At 31.4% G+C, this 9,696-nt stretch overlaps 1 protein-coding gene across 1 annotated transcript in view; it reads right to left on the bottom strand.

Annotated features, from left to right (window-relative positions):
• LOC112516501 (probable plastid-lipid-associated protein 7, chloroplastic) overlaps positions 1–6,675 on the bottom strand; it is an 18,921-nt gene extending 12,246 nt beyond the window's left edge. Inside the window, exon 1 of the mRNA XM_025123575.1 lies at positions 6,600–6,675. The gene's annotated coding sequence lies outside the window, so the exon portion shown is untranslated. The remainder of the gene's footprint in view (positions 1–6,599) is intronic.
• Positions 6,676–9,696: the final 3,021 nt, after the last annotated feature.

Raw genomic sequence — 9,696 nt, 5'->3', positions numbered from 1 at the left:
CTCTTTTTCATAGAATTTGGCATCCCTTGGATTTGGAAATGGAAGCCAATTTTTGGCTATGATCATTATATGATTCCTTGTCTCAAGCGTCAAGGCCTTTCAAAATATTGGGAGAAATTAGACCGCATGTGTCCGAAATCCTCTACTCTTGAAGGAGCTGATCTTTATGACTCCATTTCGAAGAAAATTCAGATTTATAAGRAAGACTTCGAAGTTCGTCAAYAGAAGAACACAAACCCGGAGATTCCGAGTCCTTTCCAGCAACTTTCCCAGAAATATGCTGGTACCTTGTCCAAAGACGAGATTGTTGATCTCTACATAGAGAACATGAAGAAGGATCTCCATCAAAACCTTTCTCAACCTTCAGACAGTTCAATGAACTCAGACATACAGCAAGATGCTCAAAGCATAGAAGGCTCCGAAGAGCTAGCTATCTCTATTGAAGATGCCCTGGAGACCCTTAAGGACTCTATAAAGCAAAGTAAGTAGCCTTTTGACATTTTTGTCAAACTTTATTACTTTCGGTCTTTGTAGCCGACCAACTTTTATAAAGTTGCTTTTCTTTTTGAAAAGAATCTCTTGCTTTAATAAAGCAGATTTCTTTTTAGCTGTCATAAAGCAGATTTCTTTTTAGCTGTCTTGCCAGCTGTCCTCAATAGGATTTTCTTTTCTGTATTTATAGAGAGGCATGTCTCTCTTCTAAAGGCAGAGTTTTCATAGGAAGTGTTTAGATTTCAAGTTTTCTCTCTTCAGTACTGTAATCGGTGTGTTTGAATAAAGAAATAAGACGAACAAGCTTGCCGACAGTGGTCAAGTTTTTGTAAGTTCTGTTCTTGGCTGCTATTTTTATCCTCTTCTTATTTCGCCGCCTTAATGGCTGGCTAAGTTAGGACAATGAGTTAAAACATATTTTGATTTGATATTTTTATAGATTTACATGGAATGGTTTATATGTTTAGATTTAGTAAAGATCTTCAATAACAGTCAAGTCTACCTCTGAGATCTCTGAGACTGGTTTTCACCCGCTGAGGCCAAGAGAGCCGTTTAGGGTATTTAAAACCTTGGTTTGAGATTTGAGGCAAACTTGTCTGTTTTGATTGTTTTTGTTAGATCTGGGACATAGATGGTATCAGAGCCATGTTTTTGTATTTCTATATCATATCAAACTCTGTTTTAACTCTGTCCTTCCCAGTTTTAAGATTCTTATGAATCTGTTTAGATCTGGAGGAGATGATACTGTTCATAACAGTATGACAGAGGAATATGATATTCCTCAAAATCTTGATGGCCTGGATCATTRGACTATTCCAAGAGTTGAGCCTAAACTTATTTATAAAATAGGCACTTTTGAAAAACTTGGTTTAAAACATATTGTTAAAACCACTGAATCCTCTATTCCTCTTTATAAAGATGAAATGATGATACGTCTTCTTAATAAAAAAGATATTATGCCTTATTTAAAAACTCATAAGTTTTTACACATTGGTCTTGTGCAAATTGCATTTAAACCTCTCACTCTTGAAGGATTACCAGAAAGCTTTCTTGCAGCTCTTAGAGATGGCAGAAATCTTAATTGGCAACAATCCTTAATTGGAATGATCCAATGCAGTCTGGCACATGGTCCAGTTTATTTTGATGTCTATCCTAATCTAAGTCTTTCATTAACTGATGTTAATATTCTTGATGCTTTAACATTAAATGTTAAAACTAATGGTTATAACTATGCTGCAGGAACAGAAGTTTTCTGTATTTGCTATAGAGTTTATTTCAAACCCTTATTTACTCTTAACCCAAGGTGTAAAAGAGTTGATAAAGATAAAAATGAGACTATTCTCATAGAAACCAATTTTAATAGATCTAAGATCCAAACCCGTAGATCTATCAAATGGGATGAAATAGTTTTCCCTGAAGGATGGTTTCTTGCTAGGAATATCCCTAGACAACCGATAGTTCAAAGTGATTTTAGCAATATCACTCAGACAGACGATGGAACTGTCTATGTCCAATTCGATGATCCTCGCAATATTCCTTATACGGAGACCAGACCTCTTTTAAGGTCTCATTCGTTGTCTCATGGGATTCATAGCTTTATCTCTCCTTTTGGAACTAAAGCTAGTCAGCCTTCTAGAGCCTCAACCTCCTATTTGCGAGAAACTTAGGTCCAATCTTCTGAGCCCGAAGAACATATTGAATCTTCTTCTCAACAACCTATTGATGAACTTAGAGTTCATAGAAATGGTATTGTTCATAACAATCCAATCACCCAAACGGGTAACATTAGTATTAGACAACCTCATAAGGTTATAGAGACCATGTCTGATTTTACCCTCTAAAGTTTTTAATGAATTTTTCTTCTACAAGAAGTTGGGTCACTAGTGAGGGAAAAATAGATTTCACTCATGGTTCTCCTGCTAGACAGCTTGTCTGCAATGATTATTACGGTAATCCAAAATGGGCTCCTTTTCGGACTTGGTATGTTGAAAATTTTTCAAAAGAAGAAATTGCTAATTTCTCTGCAGAATTTTATGCCTTCTGTACTAAGGAAAATGAGACTTTCTCWTTTATTCCTTGGTTTTTTCATACTCATGTAAAACATTTTATAAATGTTCTTCAAAGAGATTATCAACTCCTTAATGGGGATATTAAATCCACTATTTATCCTCCTCAGTCTCCTTTTCTTATGAAAAATAATAATTCTTTCTTCAGATTCTCTGCTTTTTCAAATCTTATAAAAGATAATACTCTTTATGTTACTTCGTTACATATTAACGAATTACTTGAAAAACAGAATTATTCTAATCTTATGCTCAAAATTCTTGGCGAACAACTTTTTTCCATAGAGGATAATATTTCCTTAATCTTAAAAAAAATTTCTCAAATTGAGACAAATCAGCAGAACCAAATTAATATTCCTGCTGATGATATTTCCTCCTCTTCTGAAAAAGTTATTTTAACTTCTAATACTATTCAGCCTCCTCCTGAGATAACAGATTTCAAACTCAAATCTCCGGTTGAAGATTTTATGAAACAGCTTGATCTAAAGCTTTCACATCTGCATATTTCTAAACCATCCATTTCCATGCTTAATAAGGATTCCCATTCTGACTCTAAGTTAGAAAATTCGCATGATGGTTTGCAAAATAACCAAATTCATAAAATGAAATGGGCTAAAACTCCGAATCTTAATAAATATTATTAYAATCGCCCTACTCCTATGGATGTTCTTCATGAAGAACAAGAATACATTATTAACAATAGTTATAATGGCAAATGCATTTATGAGTGGAGTCTTGATGGGTTTACTGATAAGCATATTTATAATATGGCTCATCGCATGTTCATGTATAGTACAGTATGCAAGAACACAGGCAATAATGATAAGAGTATTGCCAAAATGATTATAGCTGGTTTTACTGGCCAACTAAAAGGTTGGTGGGATAATTATATTCCCCTTGATCAGATTTGAGATGCTCTTACCCGATAAATGAGGATGATTACTCTTACCCGATAAGTATTTTACCAATTTATAAACGCTTACCATTATTCCATTTTGATGACCGATAATATGTCACCCCATAAGGCAAGTAAAAGCGGTGACTTTTGCTTATAAGCGTTCGGTAAACGAATCTTCAGTTTAATGACAACTTTGGGTTGTAAGAAAAGGTGAACAACATTTTAAACCCTTTTAAGAAACCATCAATTAAATTGATGTACTTTTTTTTTAATAAAAAGTTCAAATTTTTTGAACTTTCGCTCGAAGAAATTATAAAAAATGTATTTTTATAATCGAAACAAATAACAGTAAAGTAACACTACATTTGATAAAAACATTTATCAGCTTTCAAGTCACAAAGTTATTTATTGGTCATAAAGGATGTGCGTGATTTAGGTTTGGTAGGTTAAAGCGGTAAACCATTAGTCAGCCAGTACATCGAGCAAGATAAAACTAACTACAAAATAGTTCAGTTTAGTTTGTTTAATGATTTGAGCTACAAATGAAATTAGTATTTTTAAAATGAAACGAGCTACACATCTATACGTATTGTCATATAATATAAAGTTTTCTGAAAACAAAAAAGGAATAACAAAGTGAGAACGAATCATTATTGTTCAAAAATACTAAATGGAAACTAAGCATTAGACTATTTACATATATATATCTATACTTATAATAAATAAGTAACTTGGGAGACATGTGTCATCTTCTAATGAGTCGGTTTTCTTGTTTTCCCGTTTAAACACTTATCTAGACACAATTTACATTAGTGGTTCAATTAGATTCATTTGAACGTATCTAGACACAATTTACATTAACAGTTTAATTATACTCATTTGATTGACATGTATCATCTTATTCAATCAATCCCACTAATTTATGATGCAATTAATTTTATTCTTGGTGTAACAGTTCAATTATACTAATTTGATTGACATGTGTCATCTTATTCAATCAATCCCACTAATTTAGGATGCAATTAATTTTATTCTTGGGTTAATTAATTCATGTGGTAACTGATTCCCGAAAAAAATGGTGTAACTTCTAAGTTTAAATTCAATTTACCGATATAGTTTCATTTCTAAATTCAATTTTATTCTAGAGTTAACTTCATTTTATTCTAAATTCAATTTACTGAAAAATTTACTTCAGAGTTATTTCAAGAGAACAAGTATGGAGTCATTTTTCAGAGTTACCTCACCCATACTCTGAAGTTTGCTTTTTCAGACATAGCTCACCCGTACCCTGGAGTCTGAAATCTGAAGTCTTCTTTTTCAAACTTAGAAGTCTGAACTCTAAAGTCTTTTACAATTCTGAAGAGTACAAGTCTGAAGTCATTCTTCAGAGTTAGCTCACCCTATTTCTGAAGTCTTCTTTTCAGACTTAGCTCACCCGAACTCTGAACTCTGAAGTCTTTTTTTTTCATACTTAGAAGTCTGAACTCTGATTTAATGGGATTGATTTTATACTTCAGAGTTATTTCAAGAGTACAAGTCTGAAGAGTCATTCTTCAAAGTTTTATTTCAGAGTTATTTCTAGAGTACAAGTCTGAAGAGTCATTCTTCAGAGTTTTATTTCAGAGTTATTTCCAGAGTACAAGTCTGAAGATTCATTTCAGAGTTTTATTTCATAGTTATTTCAAGAGTACAAGTCTGAAGAGTCATTATTCAGAGTTAGTTCACCTGAACTCTGAAGTCTTCTTTTTCAGACGAAGCACCATGCAGAGCCTTTGCATAGTGCATGAAGAGCTTCTGCCTTACCTATACAAAGCTTTGAAGTCTAAAGAATTTTATTTCAGAGTTATTTCTAGAGTACAAGTCTGAAGTCATTCTTCAGAGTTACACTTCAGAGTTATTTCATTAGTACAAGTCAGAAGAGTCATTCTAAATTTACTTCTAAGTTTAAATTCAATTTACTGATATAGTTTCATTTCTAAATTTAATTTTATTCTAGGGTTAACTTCATTTTAACTAATTATTGATATAGTTTCATTTCTAAATTCAAGTCTAAAGAGTCATTTTTCAGAGTTATTCTTCTGAACTAGTTCAAGAGTACAAGTCTGAATTACCATCGCACTTTCGATGATCATTCATATCTGTAAGATAAGTTCCTGACATGATTTAATTTTTTCAAATTACCTAATACACAAGATCTAACCTAGTGTATATATATATATATATATATATATAGATATATATATAAAATATGATATGATATTTTTTTCATTGTGATTACTTTTTCAAATAGTGTTCTTGATGAAAAGCCTTCAGCTGGTTAAAATGATATCATTCAAATTACCATCCAAAGCCCTTTATCAAATAATTATTTTTCATTACTCAATTGTAGACAGAGTCTCTAATCAATTCAGACCTCATATTCAGCCAATTTTATCAAATAGTCACCATCTTTTCTGGCTTTTTAGAAGGTATCATCATATGGTACTAAGGGTCAATCACATCTCTATAGAATCAACTTACAATAGTTAAGCTCTTTTTTCCACTTGTATTTTACAACATTTATGAAGTTCTGTATATGTAAGTGGTCTTACGTTATATAAAAAAGAATGTGGCATATACGCATTTCAATTTAAAAACCTTCTTGAACCTTGCAGCCTCATCTCATTCCAACCATTAAAACCTCCAAATTTACTTCAATCTTGGTCCTTCAGCCAAATATAAGCCATTCAATTACAACCTTTAATTCATTATTGGGGATTCAAACCAAGCACAACCGTTCAAGACTCACAAACAGCAAAAAAGGCACTATCATACATCACAGCAAACCAATCTCCAACATCATAAACTAAAAAGTTCCATCGAATTTGATGAAAAACAGCACAATTATCCTACACAAACAAGACAAATCAACCATGGATACACACGCATACACAATAATACTTGCATGTATAGACCAACAAACGCAAAAACTACGTAATTCAAAAGGATAAGAATCAAGAACAACAAACTAAGAGCAACTGATCACTAAGCAAACCCACAAACCTTAAAAGATTGTTGCACCATAAGTGTTTGTGAATGTAAAAAACACACTGTGAGAGTGAATATACGAACCCATAACGCAATATAGTTTTATAAACGATACTAACCTTGTTCCTCGCAACTCTTCTTGCTCGCTATTCGAATCGATTCGATAGGTTCCTGATATCTGCCTAGATTTTCTTCAAATCCCTAATTTATAAGCTTTTGTGAACTTGAATTGGATCATCCTGCGAGCCTTTACAGCCAAGTTCTTGAATTGGGCCATAATAAGCCCAGTTCTTAACAAATTAACCTATTTAAAAAAAAGGTAAAATGCACAAAATAACAATTTATTTTTATAAATTATTTTATTATAGCATTGTATTTTTAGTTTTTTATTATAATAATATACTTTTAAATTATTTTTTATTAGAATATTGTATTTAGAAAAAATTACCTATTATAGTATTAAGTAATCTTTTGATTTAAATTTACCCATTATACTAGGTTTCCATACCACCTCATTGTCCACATAGGTTGTCCACATGTACTATAGTGATGAGACTTTTTTATTACAACATTGTACTTTTATAATTATTTTATTATTACATTTACTAGTTTTTATCAAAAAAATGTACTTTTAATTTTAATATTTAGACATTTTACATGTTATTTAATAAATATATTAAATGAATTAAAAAAATTCTAAATTATTCGTTAATATACCAATATTAATAAAACTAGTAGAAGACAACTTATCTCACTAATATTTTTTTTAAAATATTTGTTTTTTGAAAAAAAAAAGAATTGTTCATTTTTTACCAAGAAAATATTATCTTTTAAAGAATATATTATATTTGTTCAAAAAAATTTACTTGACGTATAAATATATTAAATTAATTATATTTTTTTGAATTATTTATTAATATAACAATATTAAAAAATTGTAGAACATAGTTTATTTCGTTAACATTTTAGAGAGAACTTTAAAAGATATATATTTTTTGAAAAACATAAAATAAGAAGTGTTACTTTTTTTTACAGAAAAAATATATCTAAAAAATAATGTAGCATATTTATTTAAGAAATAATTTACTTTAGAATATTTAATTTGCATGCAACTTAACAAGAAAAGATCAAAAAATTAAGTGTTTTTTTTAAATCATAGCACTAAAAAATAAAAATCACTAATAATAATTTGAAATAGGTTTTTGTTTTTATTTTAATTAAGTCATCAAAATGATGTGTCATCCACATCACCTCATTAAAGCCACAAAAAAAAGTGTTGGTCCCGTAAGGGTCTACAAGAATAGAAACAATTTGTAGAAAGGGGGGGGGATGAATACAAACACAATATTTTCAAATTTAAAATATATATTGATAGAGAAGATCGATACAGGTTTTACAAGACTATTTACGGAAAGATAAGGTAATGAAAACCTATCTAAACAATCTTTGGTTACACACAGAGTTTTAGCAAATACAAGAAAAGAGATTGCTAAAAGAAGAATCCTTTACTTAAGCTAGAAGATGTTTGAAGTAAGAATAGGGTTAGAGAGAGATGCGCGCCCTCTGCATGGAGAAGAAACACTTCTATTTATACCCAGTGCATTAAATGATCATTTAATGCAATATTGTAGGTTATAGAGTGCGTGTCAAGCCTTAAGAGGAAGACTTGTTCTTTGCTACAGTGAATAGTACAAAAGCATTATTTTTGAGCAGACATCCTTACCTAAAGTTGGTGGACAAAGGGTCGACTAATCGGCTCCGTACCGTACTAACTTTTGCAATGGTATGAGTTTGTCCTTTGTGTGCATAAGAACAAGACAACAACAATCGTGCTAAACAAGCTTCTTTTGATCGCTGAATGTTGGAATGACCTGGAGGTCTCATCATCATTCGCTGAAACTAGAGCAGTCTTCACACATATGTAGACATGCTTGTAATCACTGAATATCGCTTCAGATCACGTACTTGCCAGTCTCTAATCTTCAGTTTCAGTCTTCGACGTTCGCTGAAGGTTCTGTGGTGTGAGTGTTGTCTTCTTGAAGTAAAGTTGTCTCTGATGAATTTACAATACAAGTTCTTCAGCGATCACTGAACATACTCAGTGATGATCGCTGGAACTGAAAATACAGAAACACAAATACAACGTGAAAGGAAAAAGGGATTATCATCAAATCACTGAGAGAGATGATCAACAATCTCCCTCTATTTGATGATAACAAGATAACATAAAGAAAATTATCTTATCAAATAATAGCAAGGAAAAGTTACACATAAAGTACATGTCCTTTTTTACTATTTTGGGATCTTTTTCAGTTTGGATAGTCTCAGCTTGAGAAGTTTTCTTAAGTTATATCTAAGAAAATTACAAGTACGGAAACTGAAACTGAAAGCTTATTCACTGACTTATAGATTGTCAGTGAACAAAAAAAGTAACATCGGAACTCATAGACTTGTGTCCCTATTACTTTTAAGACAACAATCCCTACATTCTCATTCTCAAGATTCATGAATTGCTTTCTTTTCTCCAGTCTAGGGGTGAACAAAAAACCGTCAACCCGCGAAACCCGCCCAACCCAACCCGCTAACAACCCAATTAAACCCAACCCGTCTACCCGCCAAACCGTCCACCCGCCAAACCGCTAACCCGCCAATTAGGAGGGTTGAAATTGGGTTGAGCCTAGCTCAACCCGCCCAACCCGTCAACCCGCCGCTAATATATAATTTTTATAAAATTATATATATATGTATATATATATATATATATGTATATATGTATATATTTATTATGTATATATATTAATAATGTATAATTTTATATAATTTTTATTGATATTATATTTTGTTCCGTTTTAACTAAACATATAGTTACCAAAAGAGATTCACGATCAAAGAATGATGACAAAGAATCTAATTAATAAGGAAAATTATTGATTTGTTTTGTAGAAAACAACAAATTGATATATTGGAAAATATGAATGATATTGATAGATATTTGATGGACGAATCCATCAATCTATGACGTTTTTAAAGAGTTACATTAGAAAAATGTCTTATCTAAAAGAGTTTCAATATGTTTATAGGATGGTTTTGGACGTCTTAACAAATTMTATGATGCTTTTAAAATAAAGTGTCGTATTAGTTATTTTATACAACACGACTTGAAAAAGTGTCATATGAGCATAGGTGTCCTATAAATAGATGAGTTTACGGGACACT

This window comes from Cynara cardunculus (assembly GCF_001531365.2).
Source record: "Cynara cardunculus var. scolymus isolate 2C chromosome LG 8, CcrdV1, whole genome shotgun sequence".
In the NCBI taxonomy this organism is placed as follows: Eukaryota; Viridiplantae; Streptophyta; class Magnoliopsida; order Asterales; family Asteraceae; genus Cynara; species Cynara cardunculus.
Note: the sequence above shows the minus strand (reverse complement) of the source record. Positions and strands in the feature narration are given on the sequence as shown.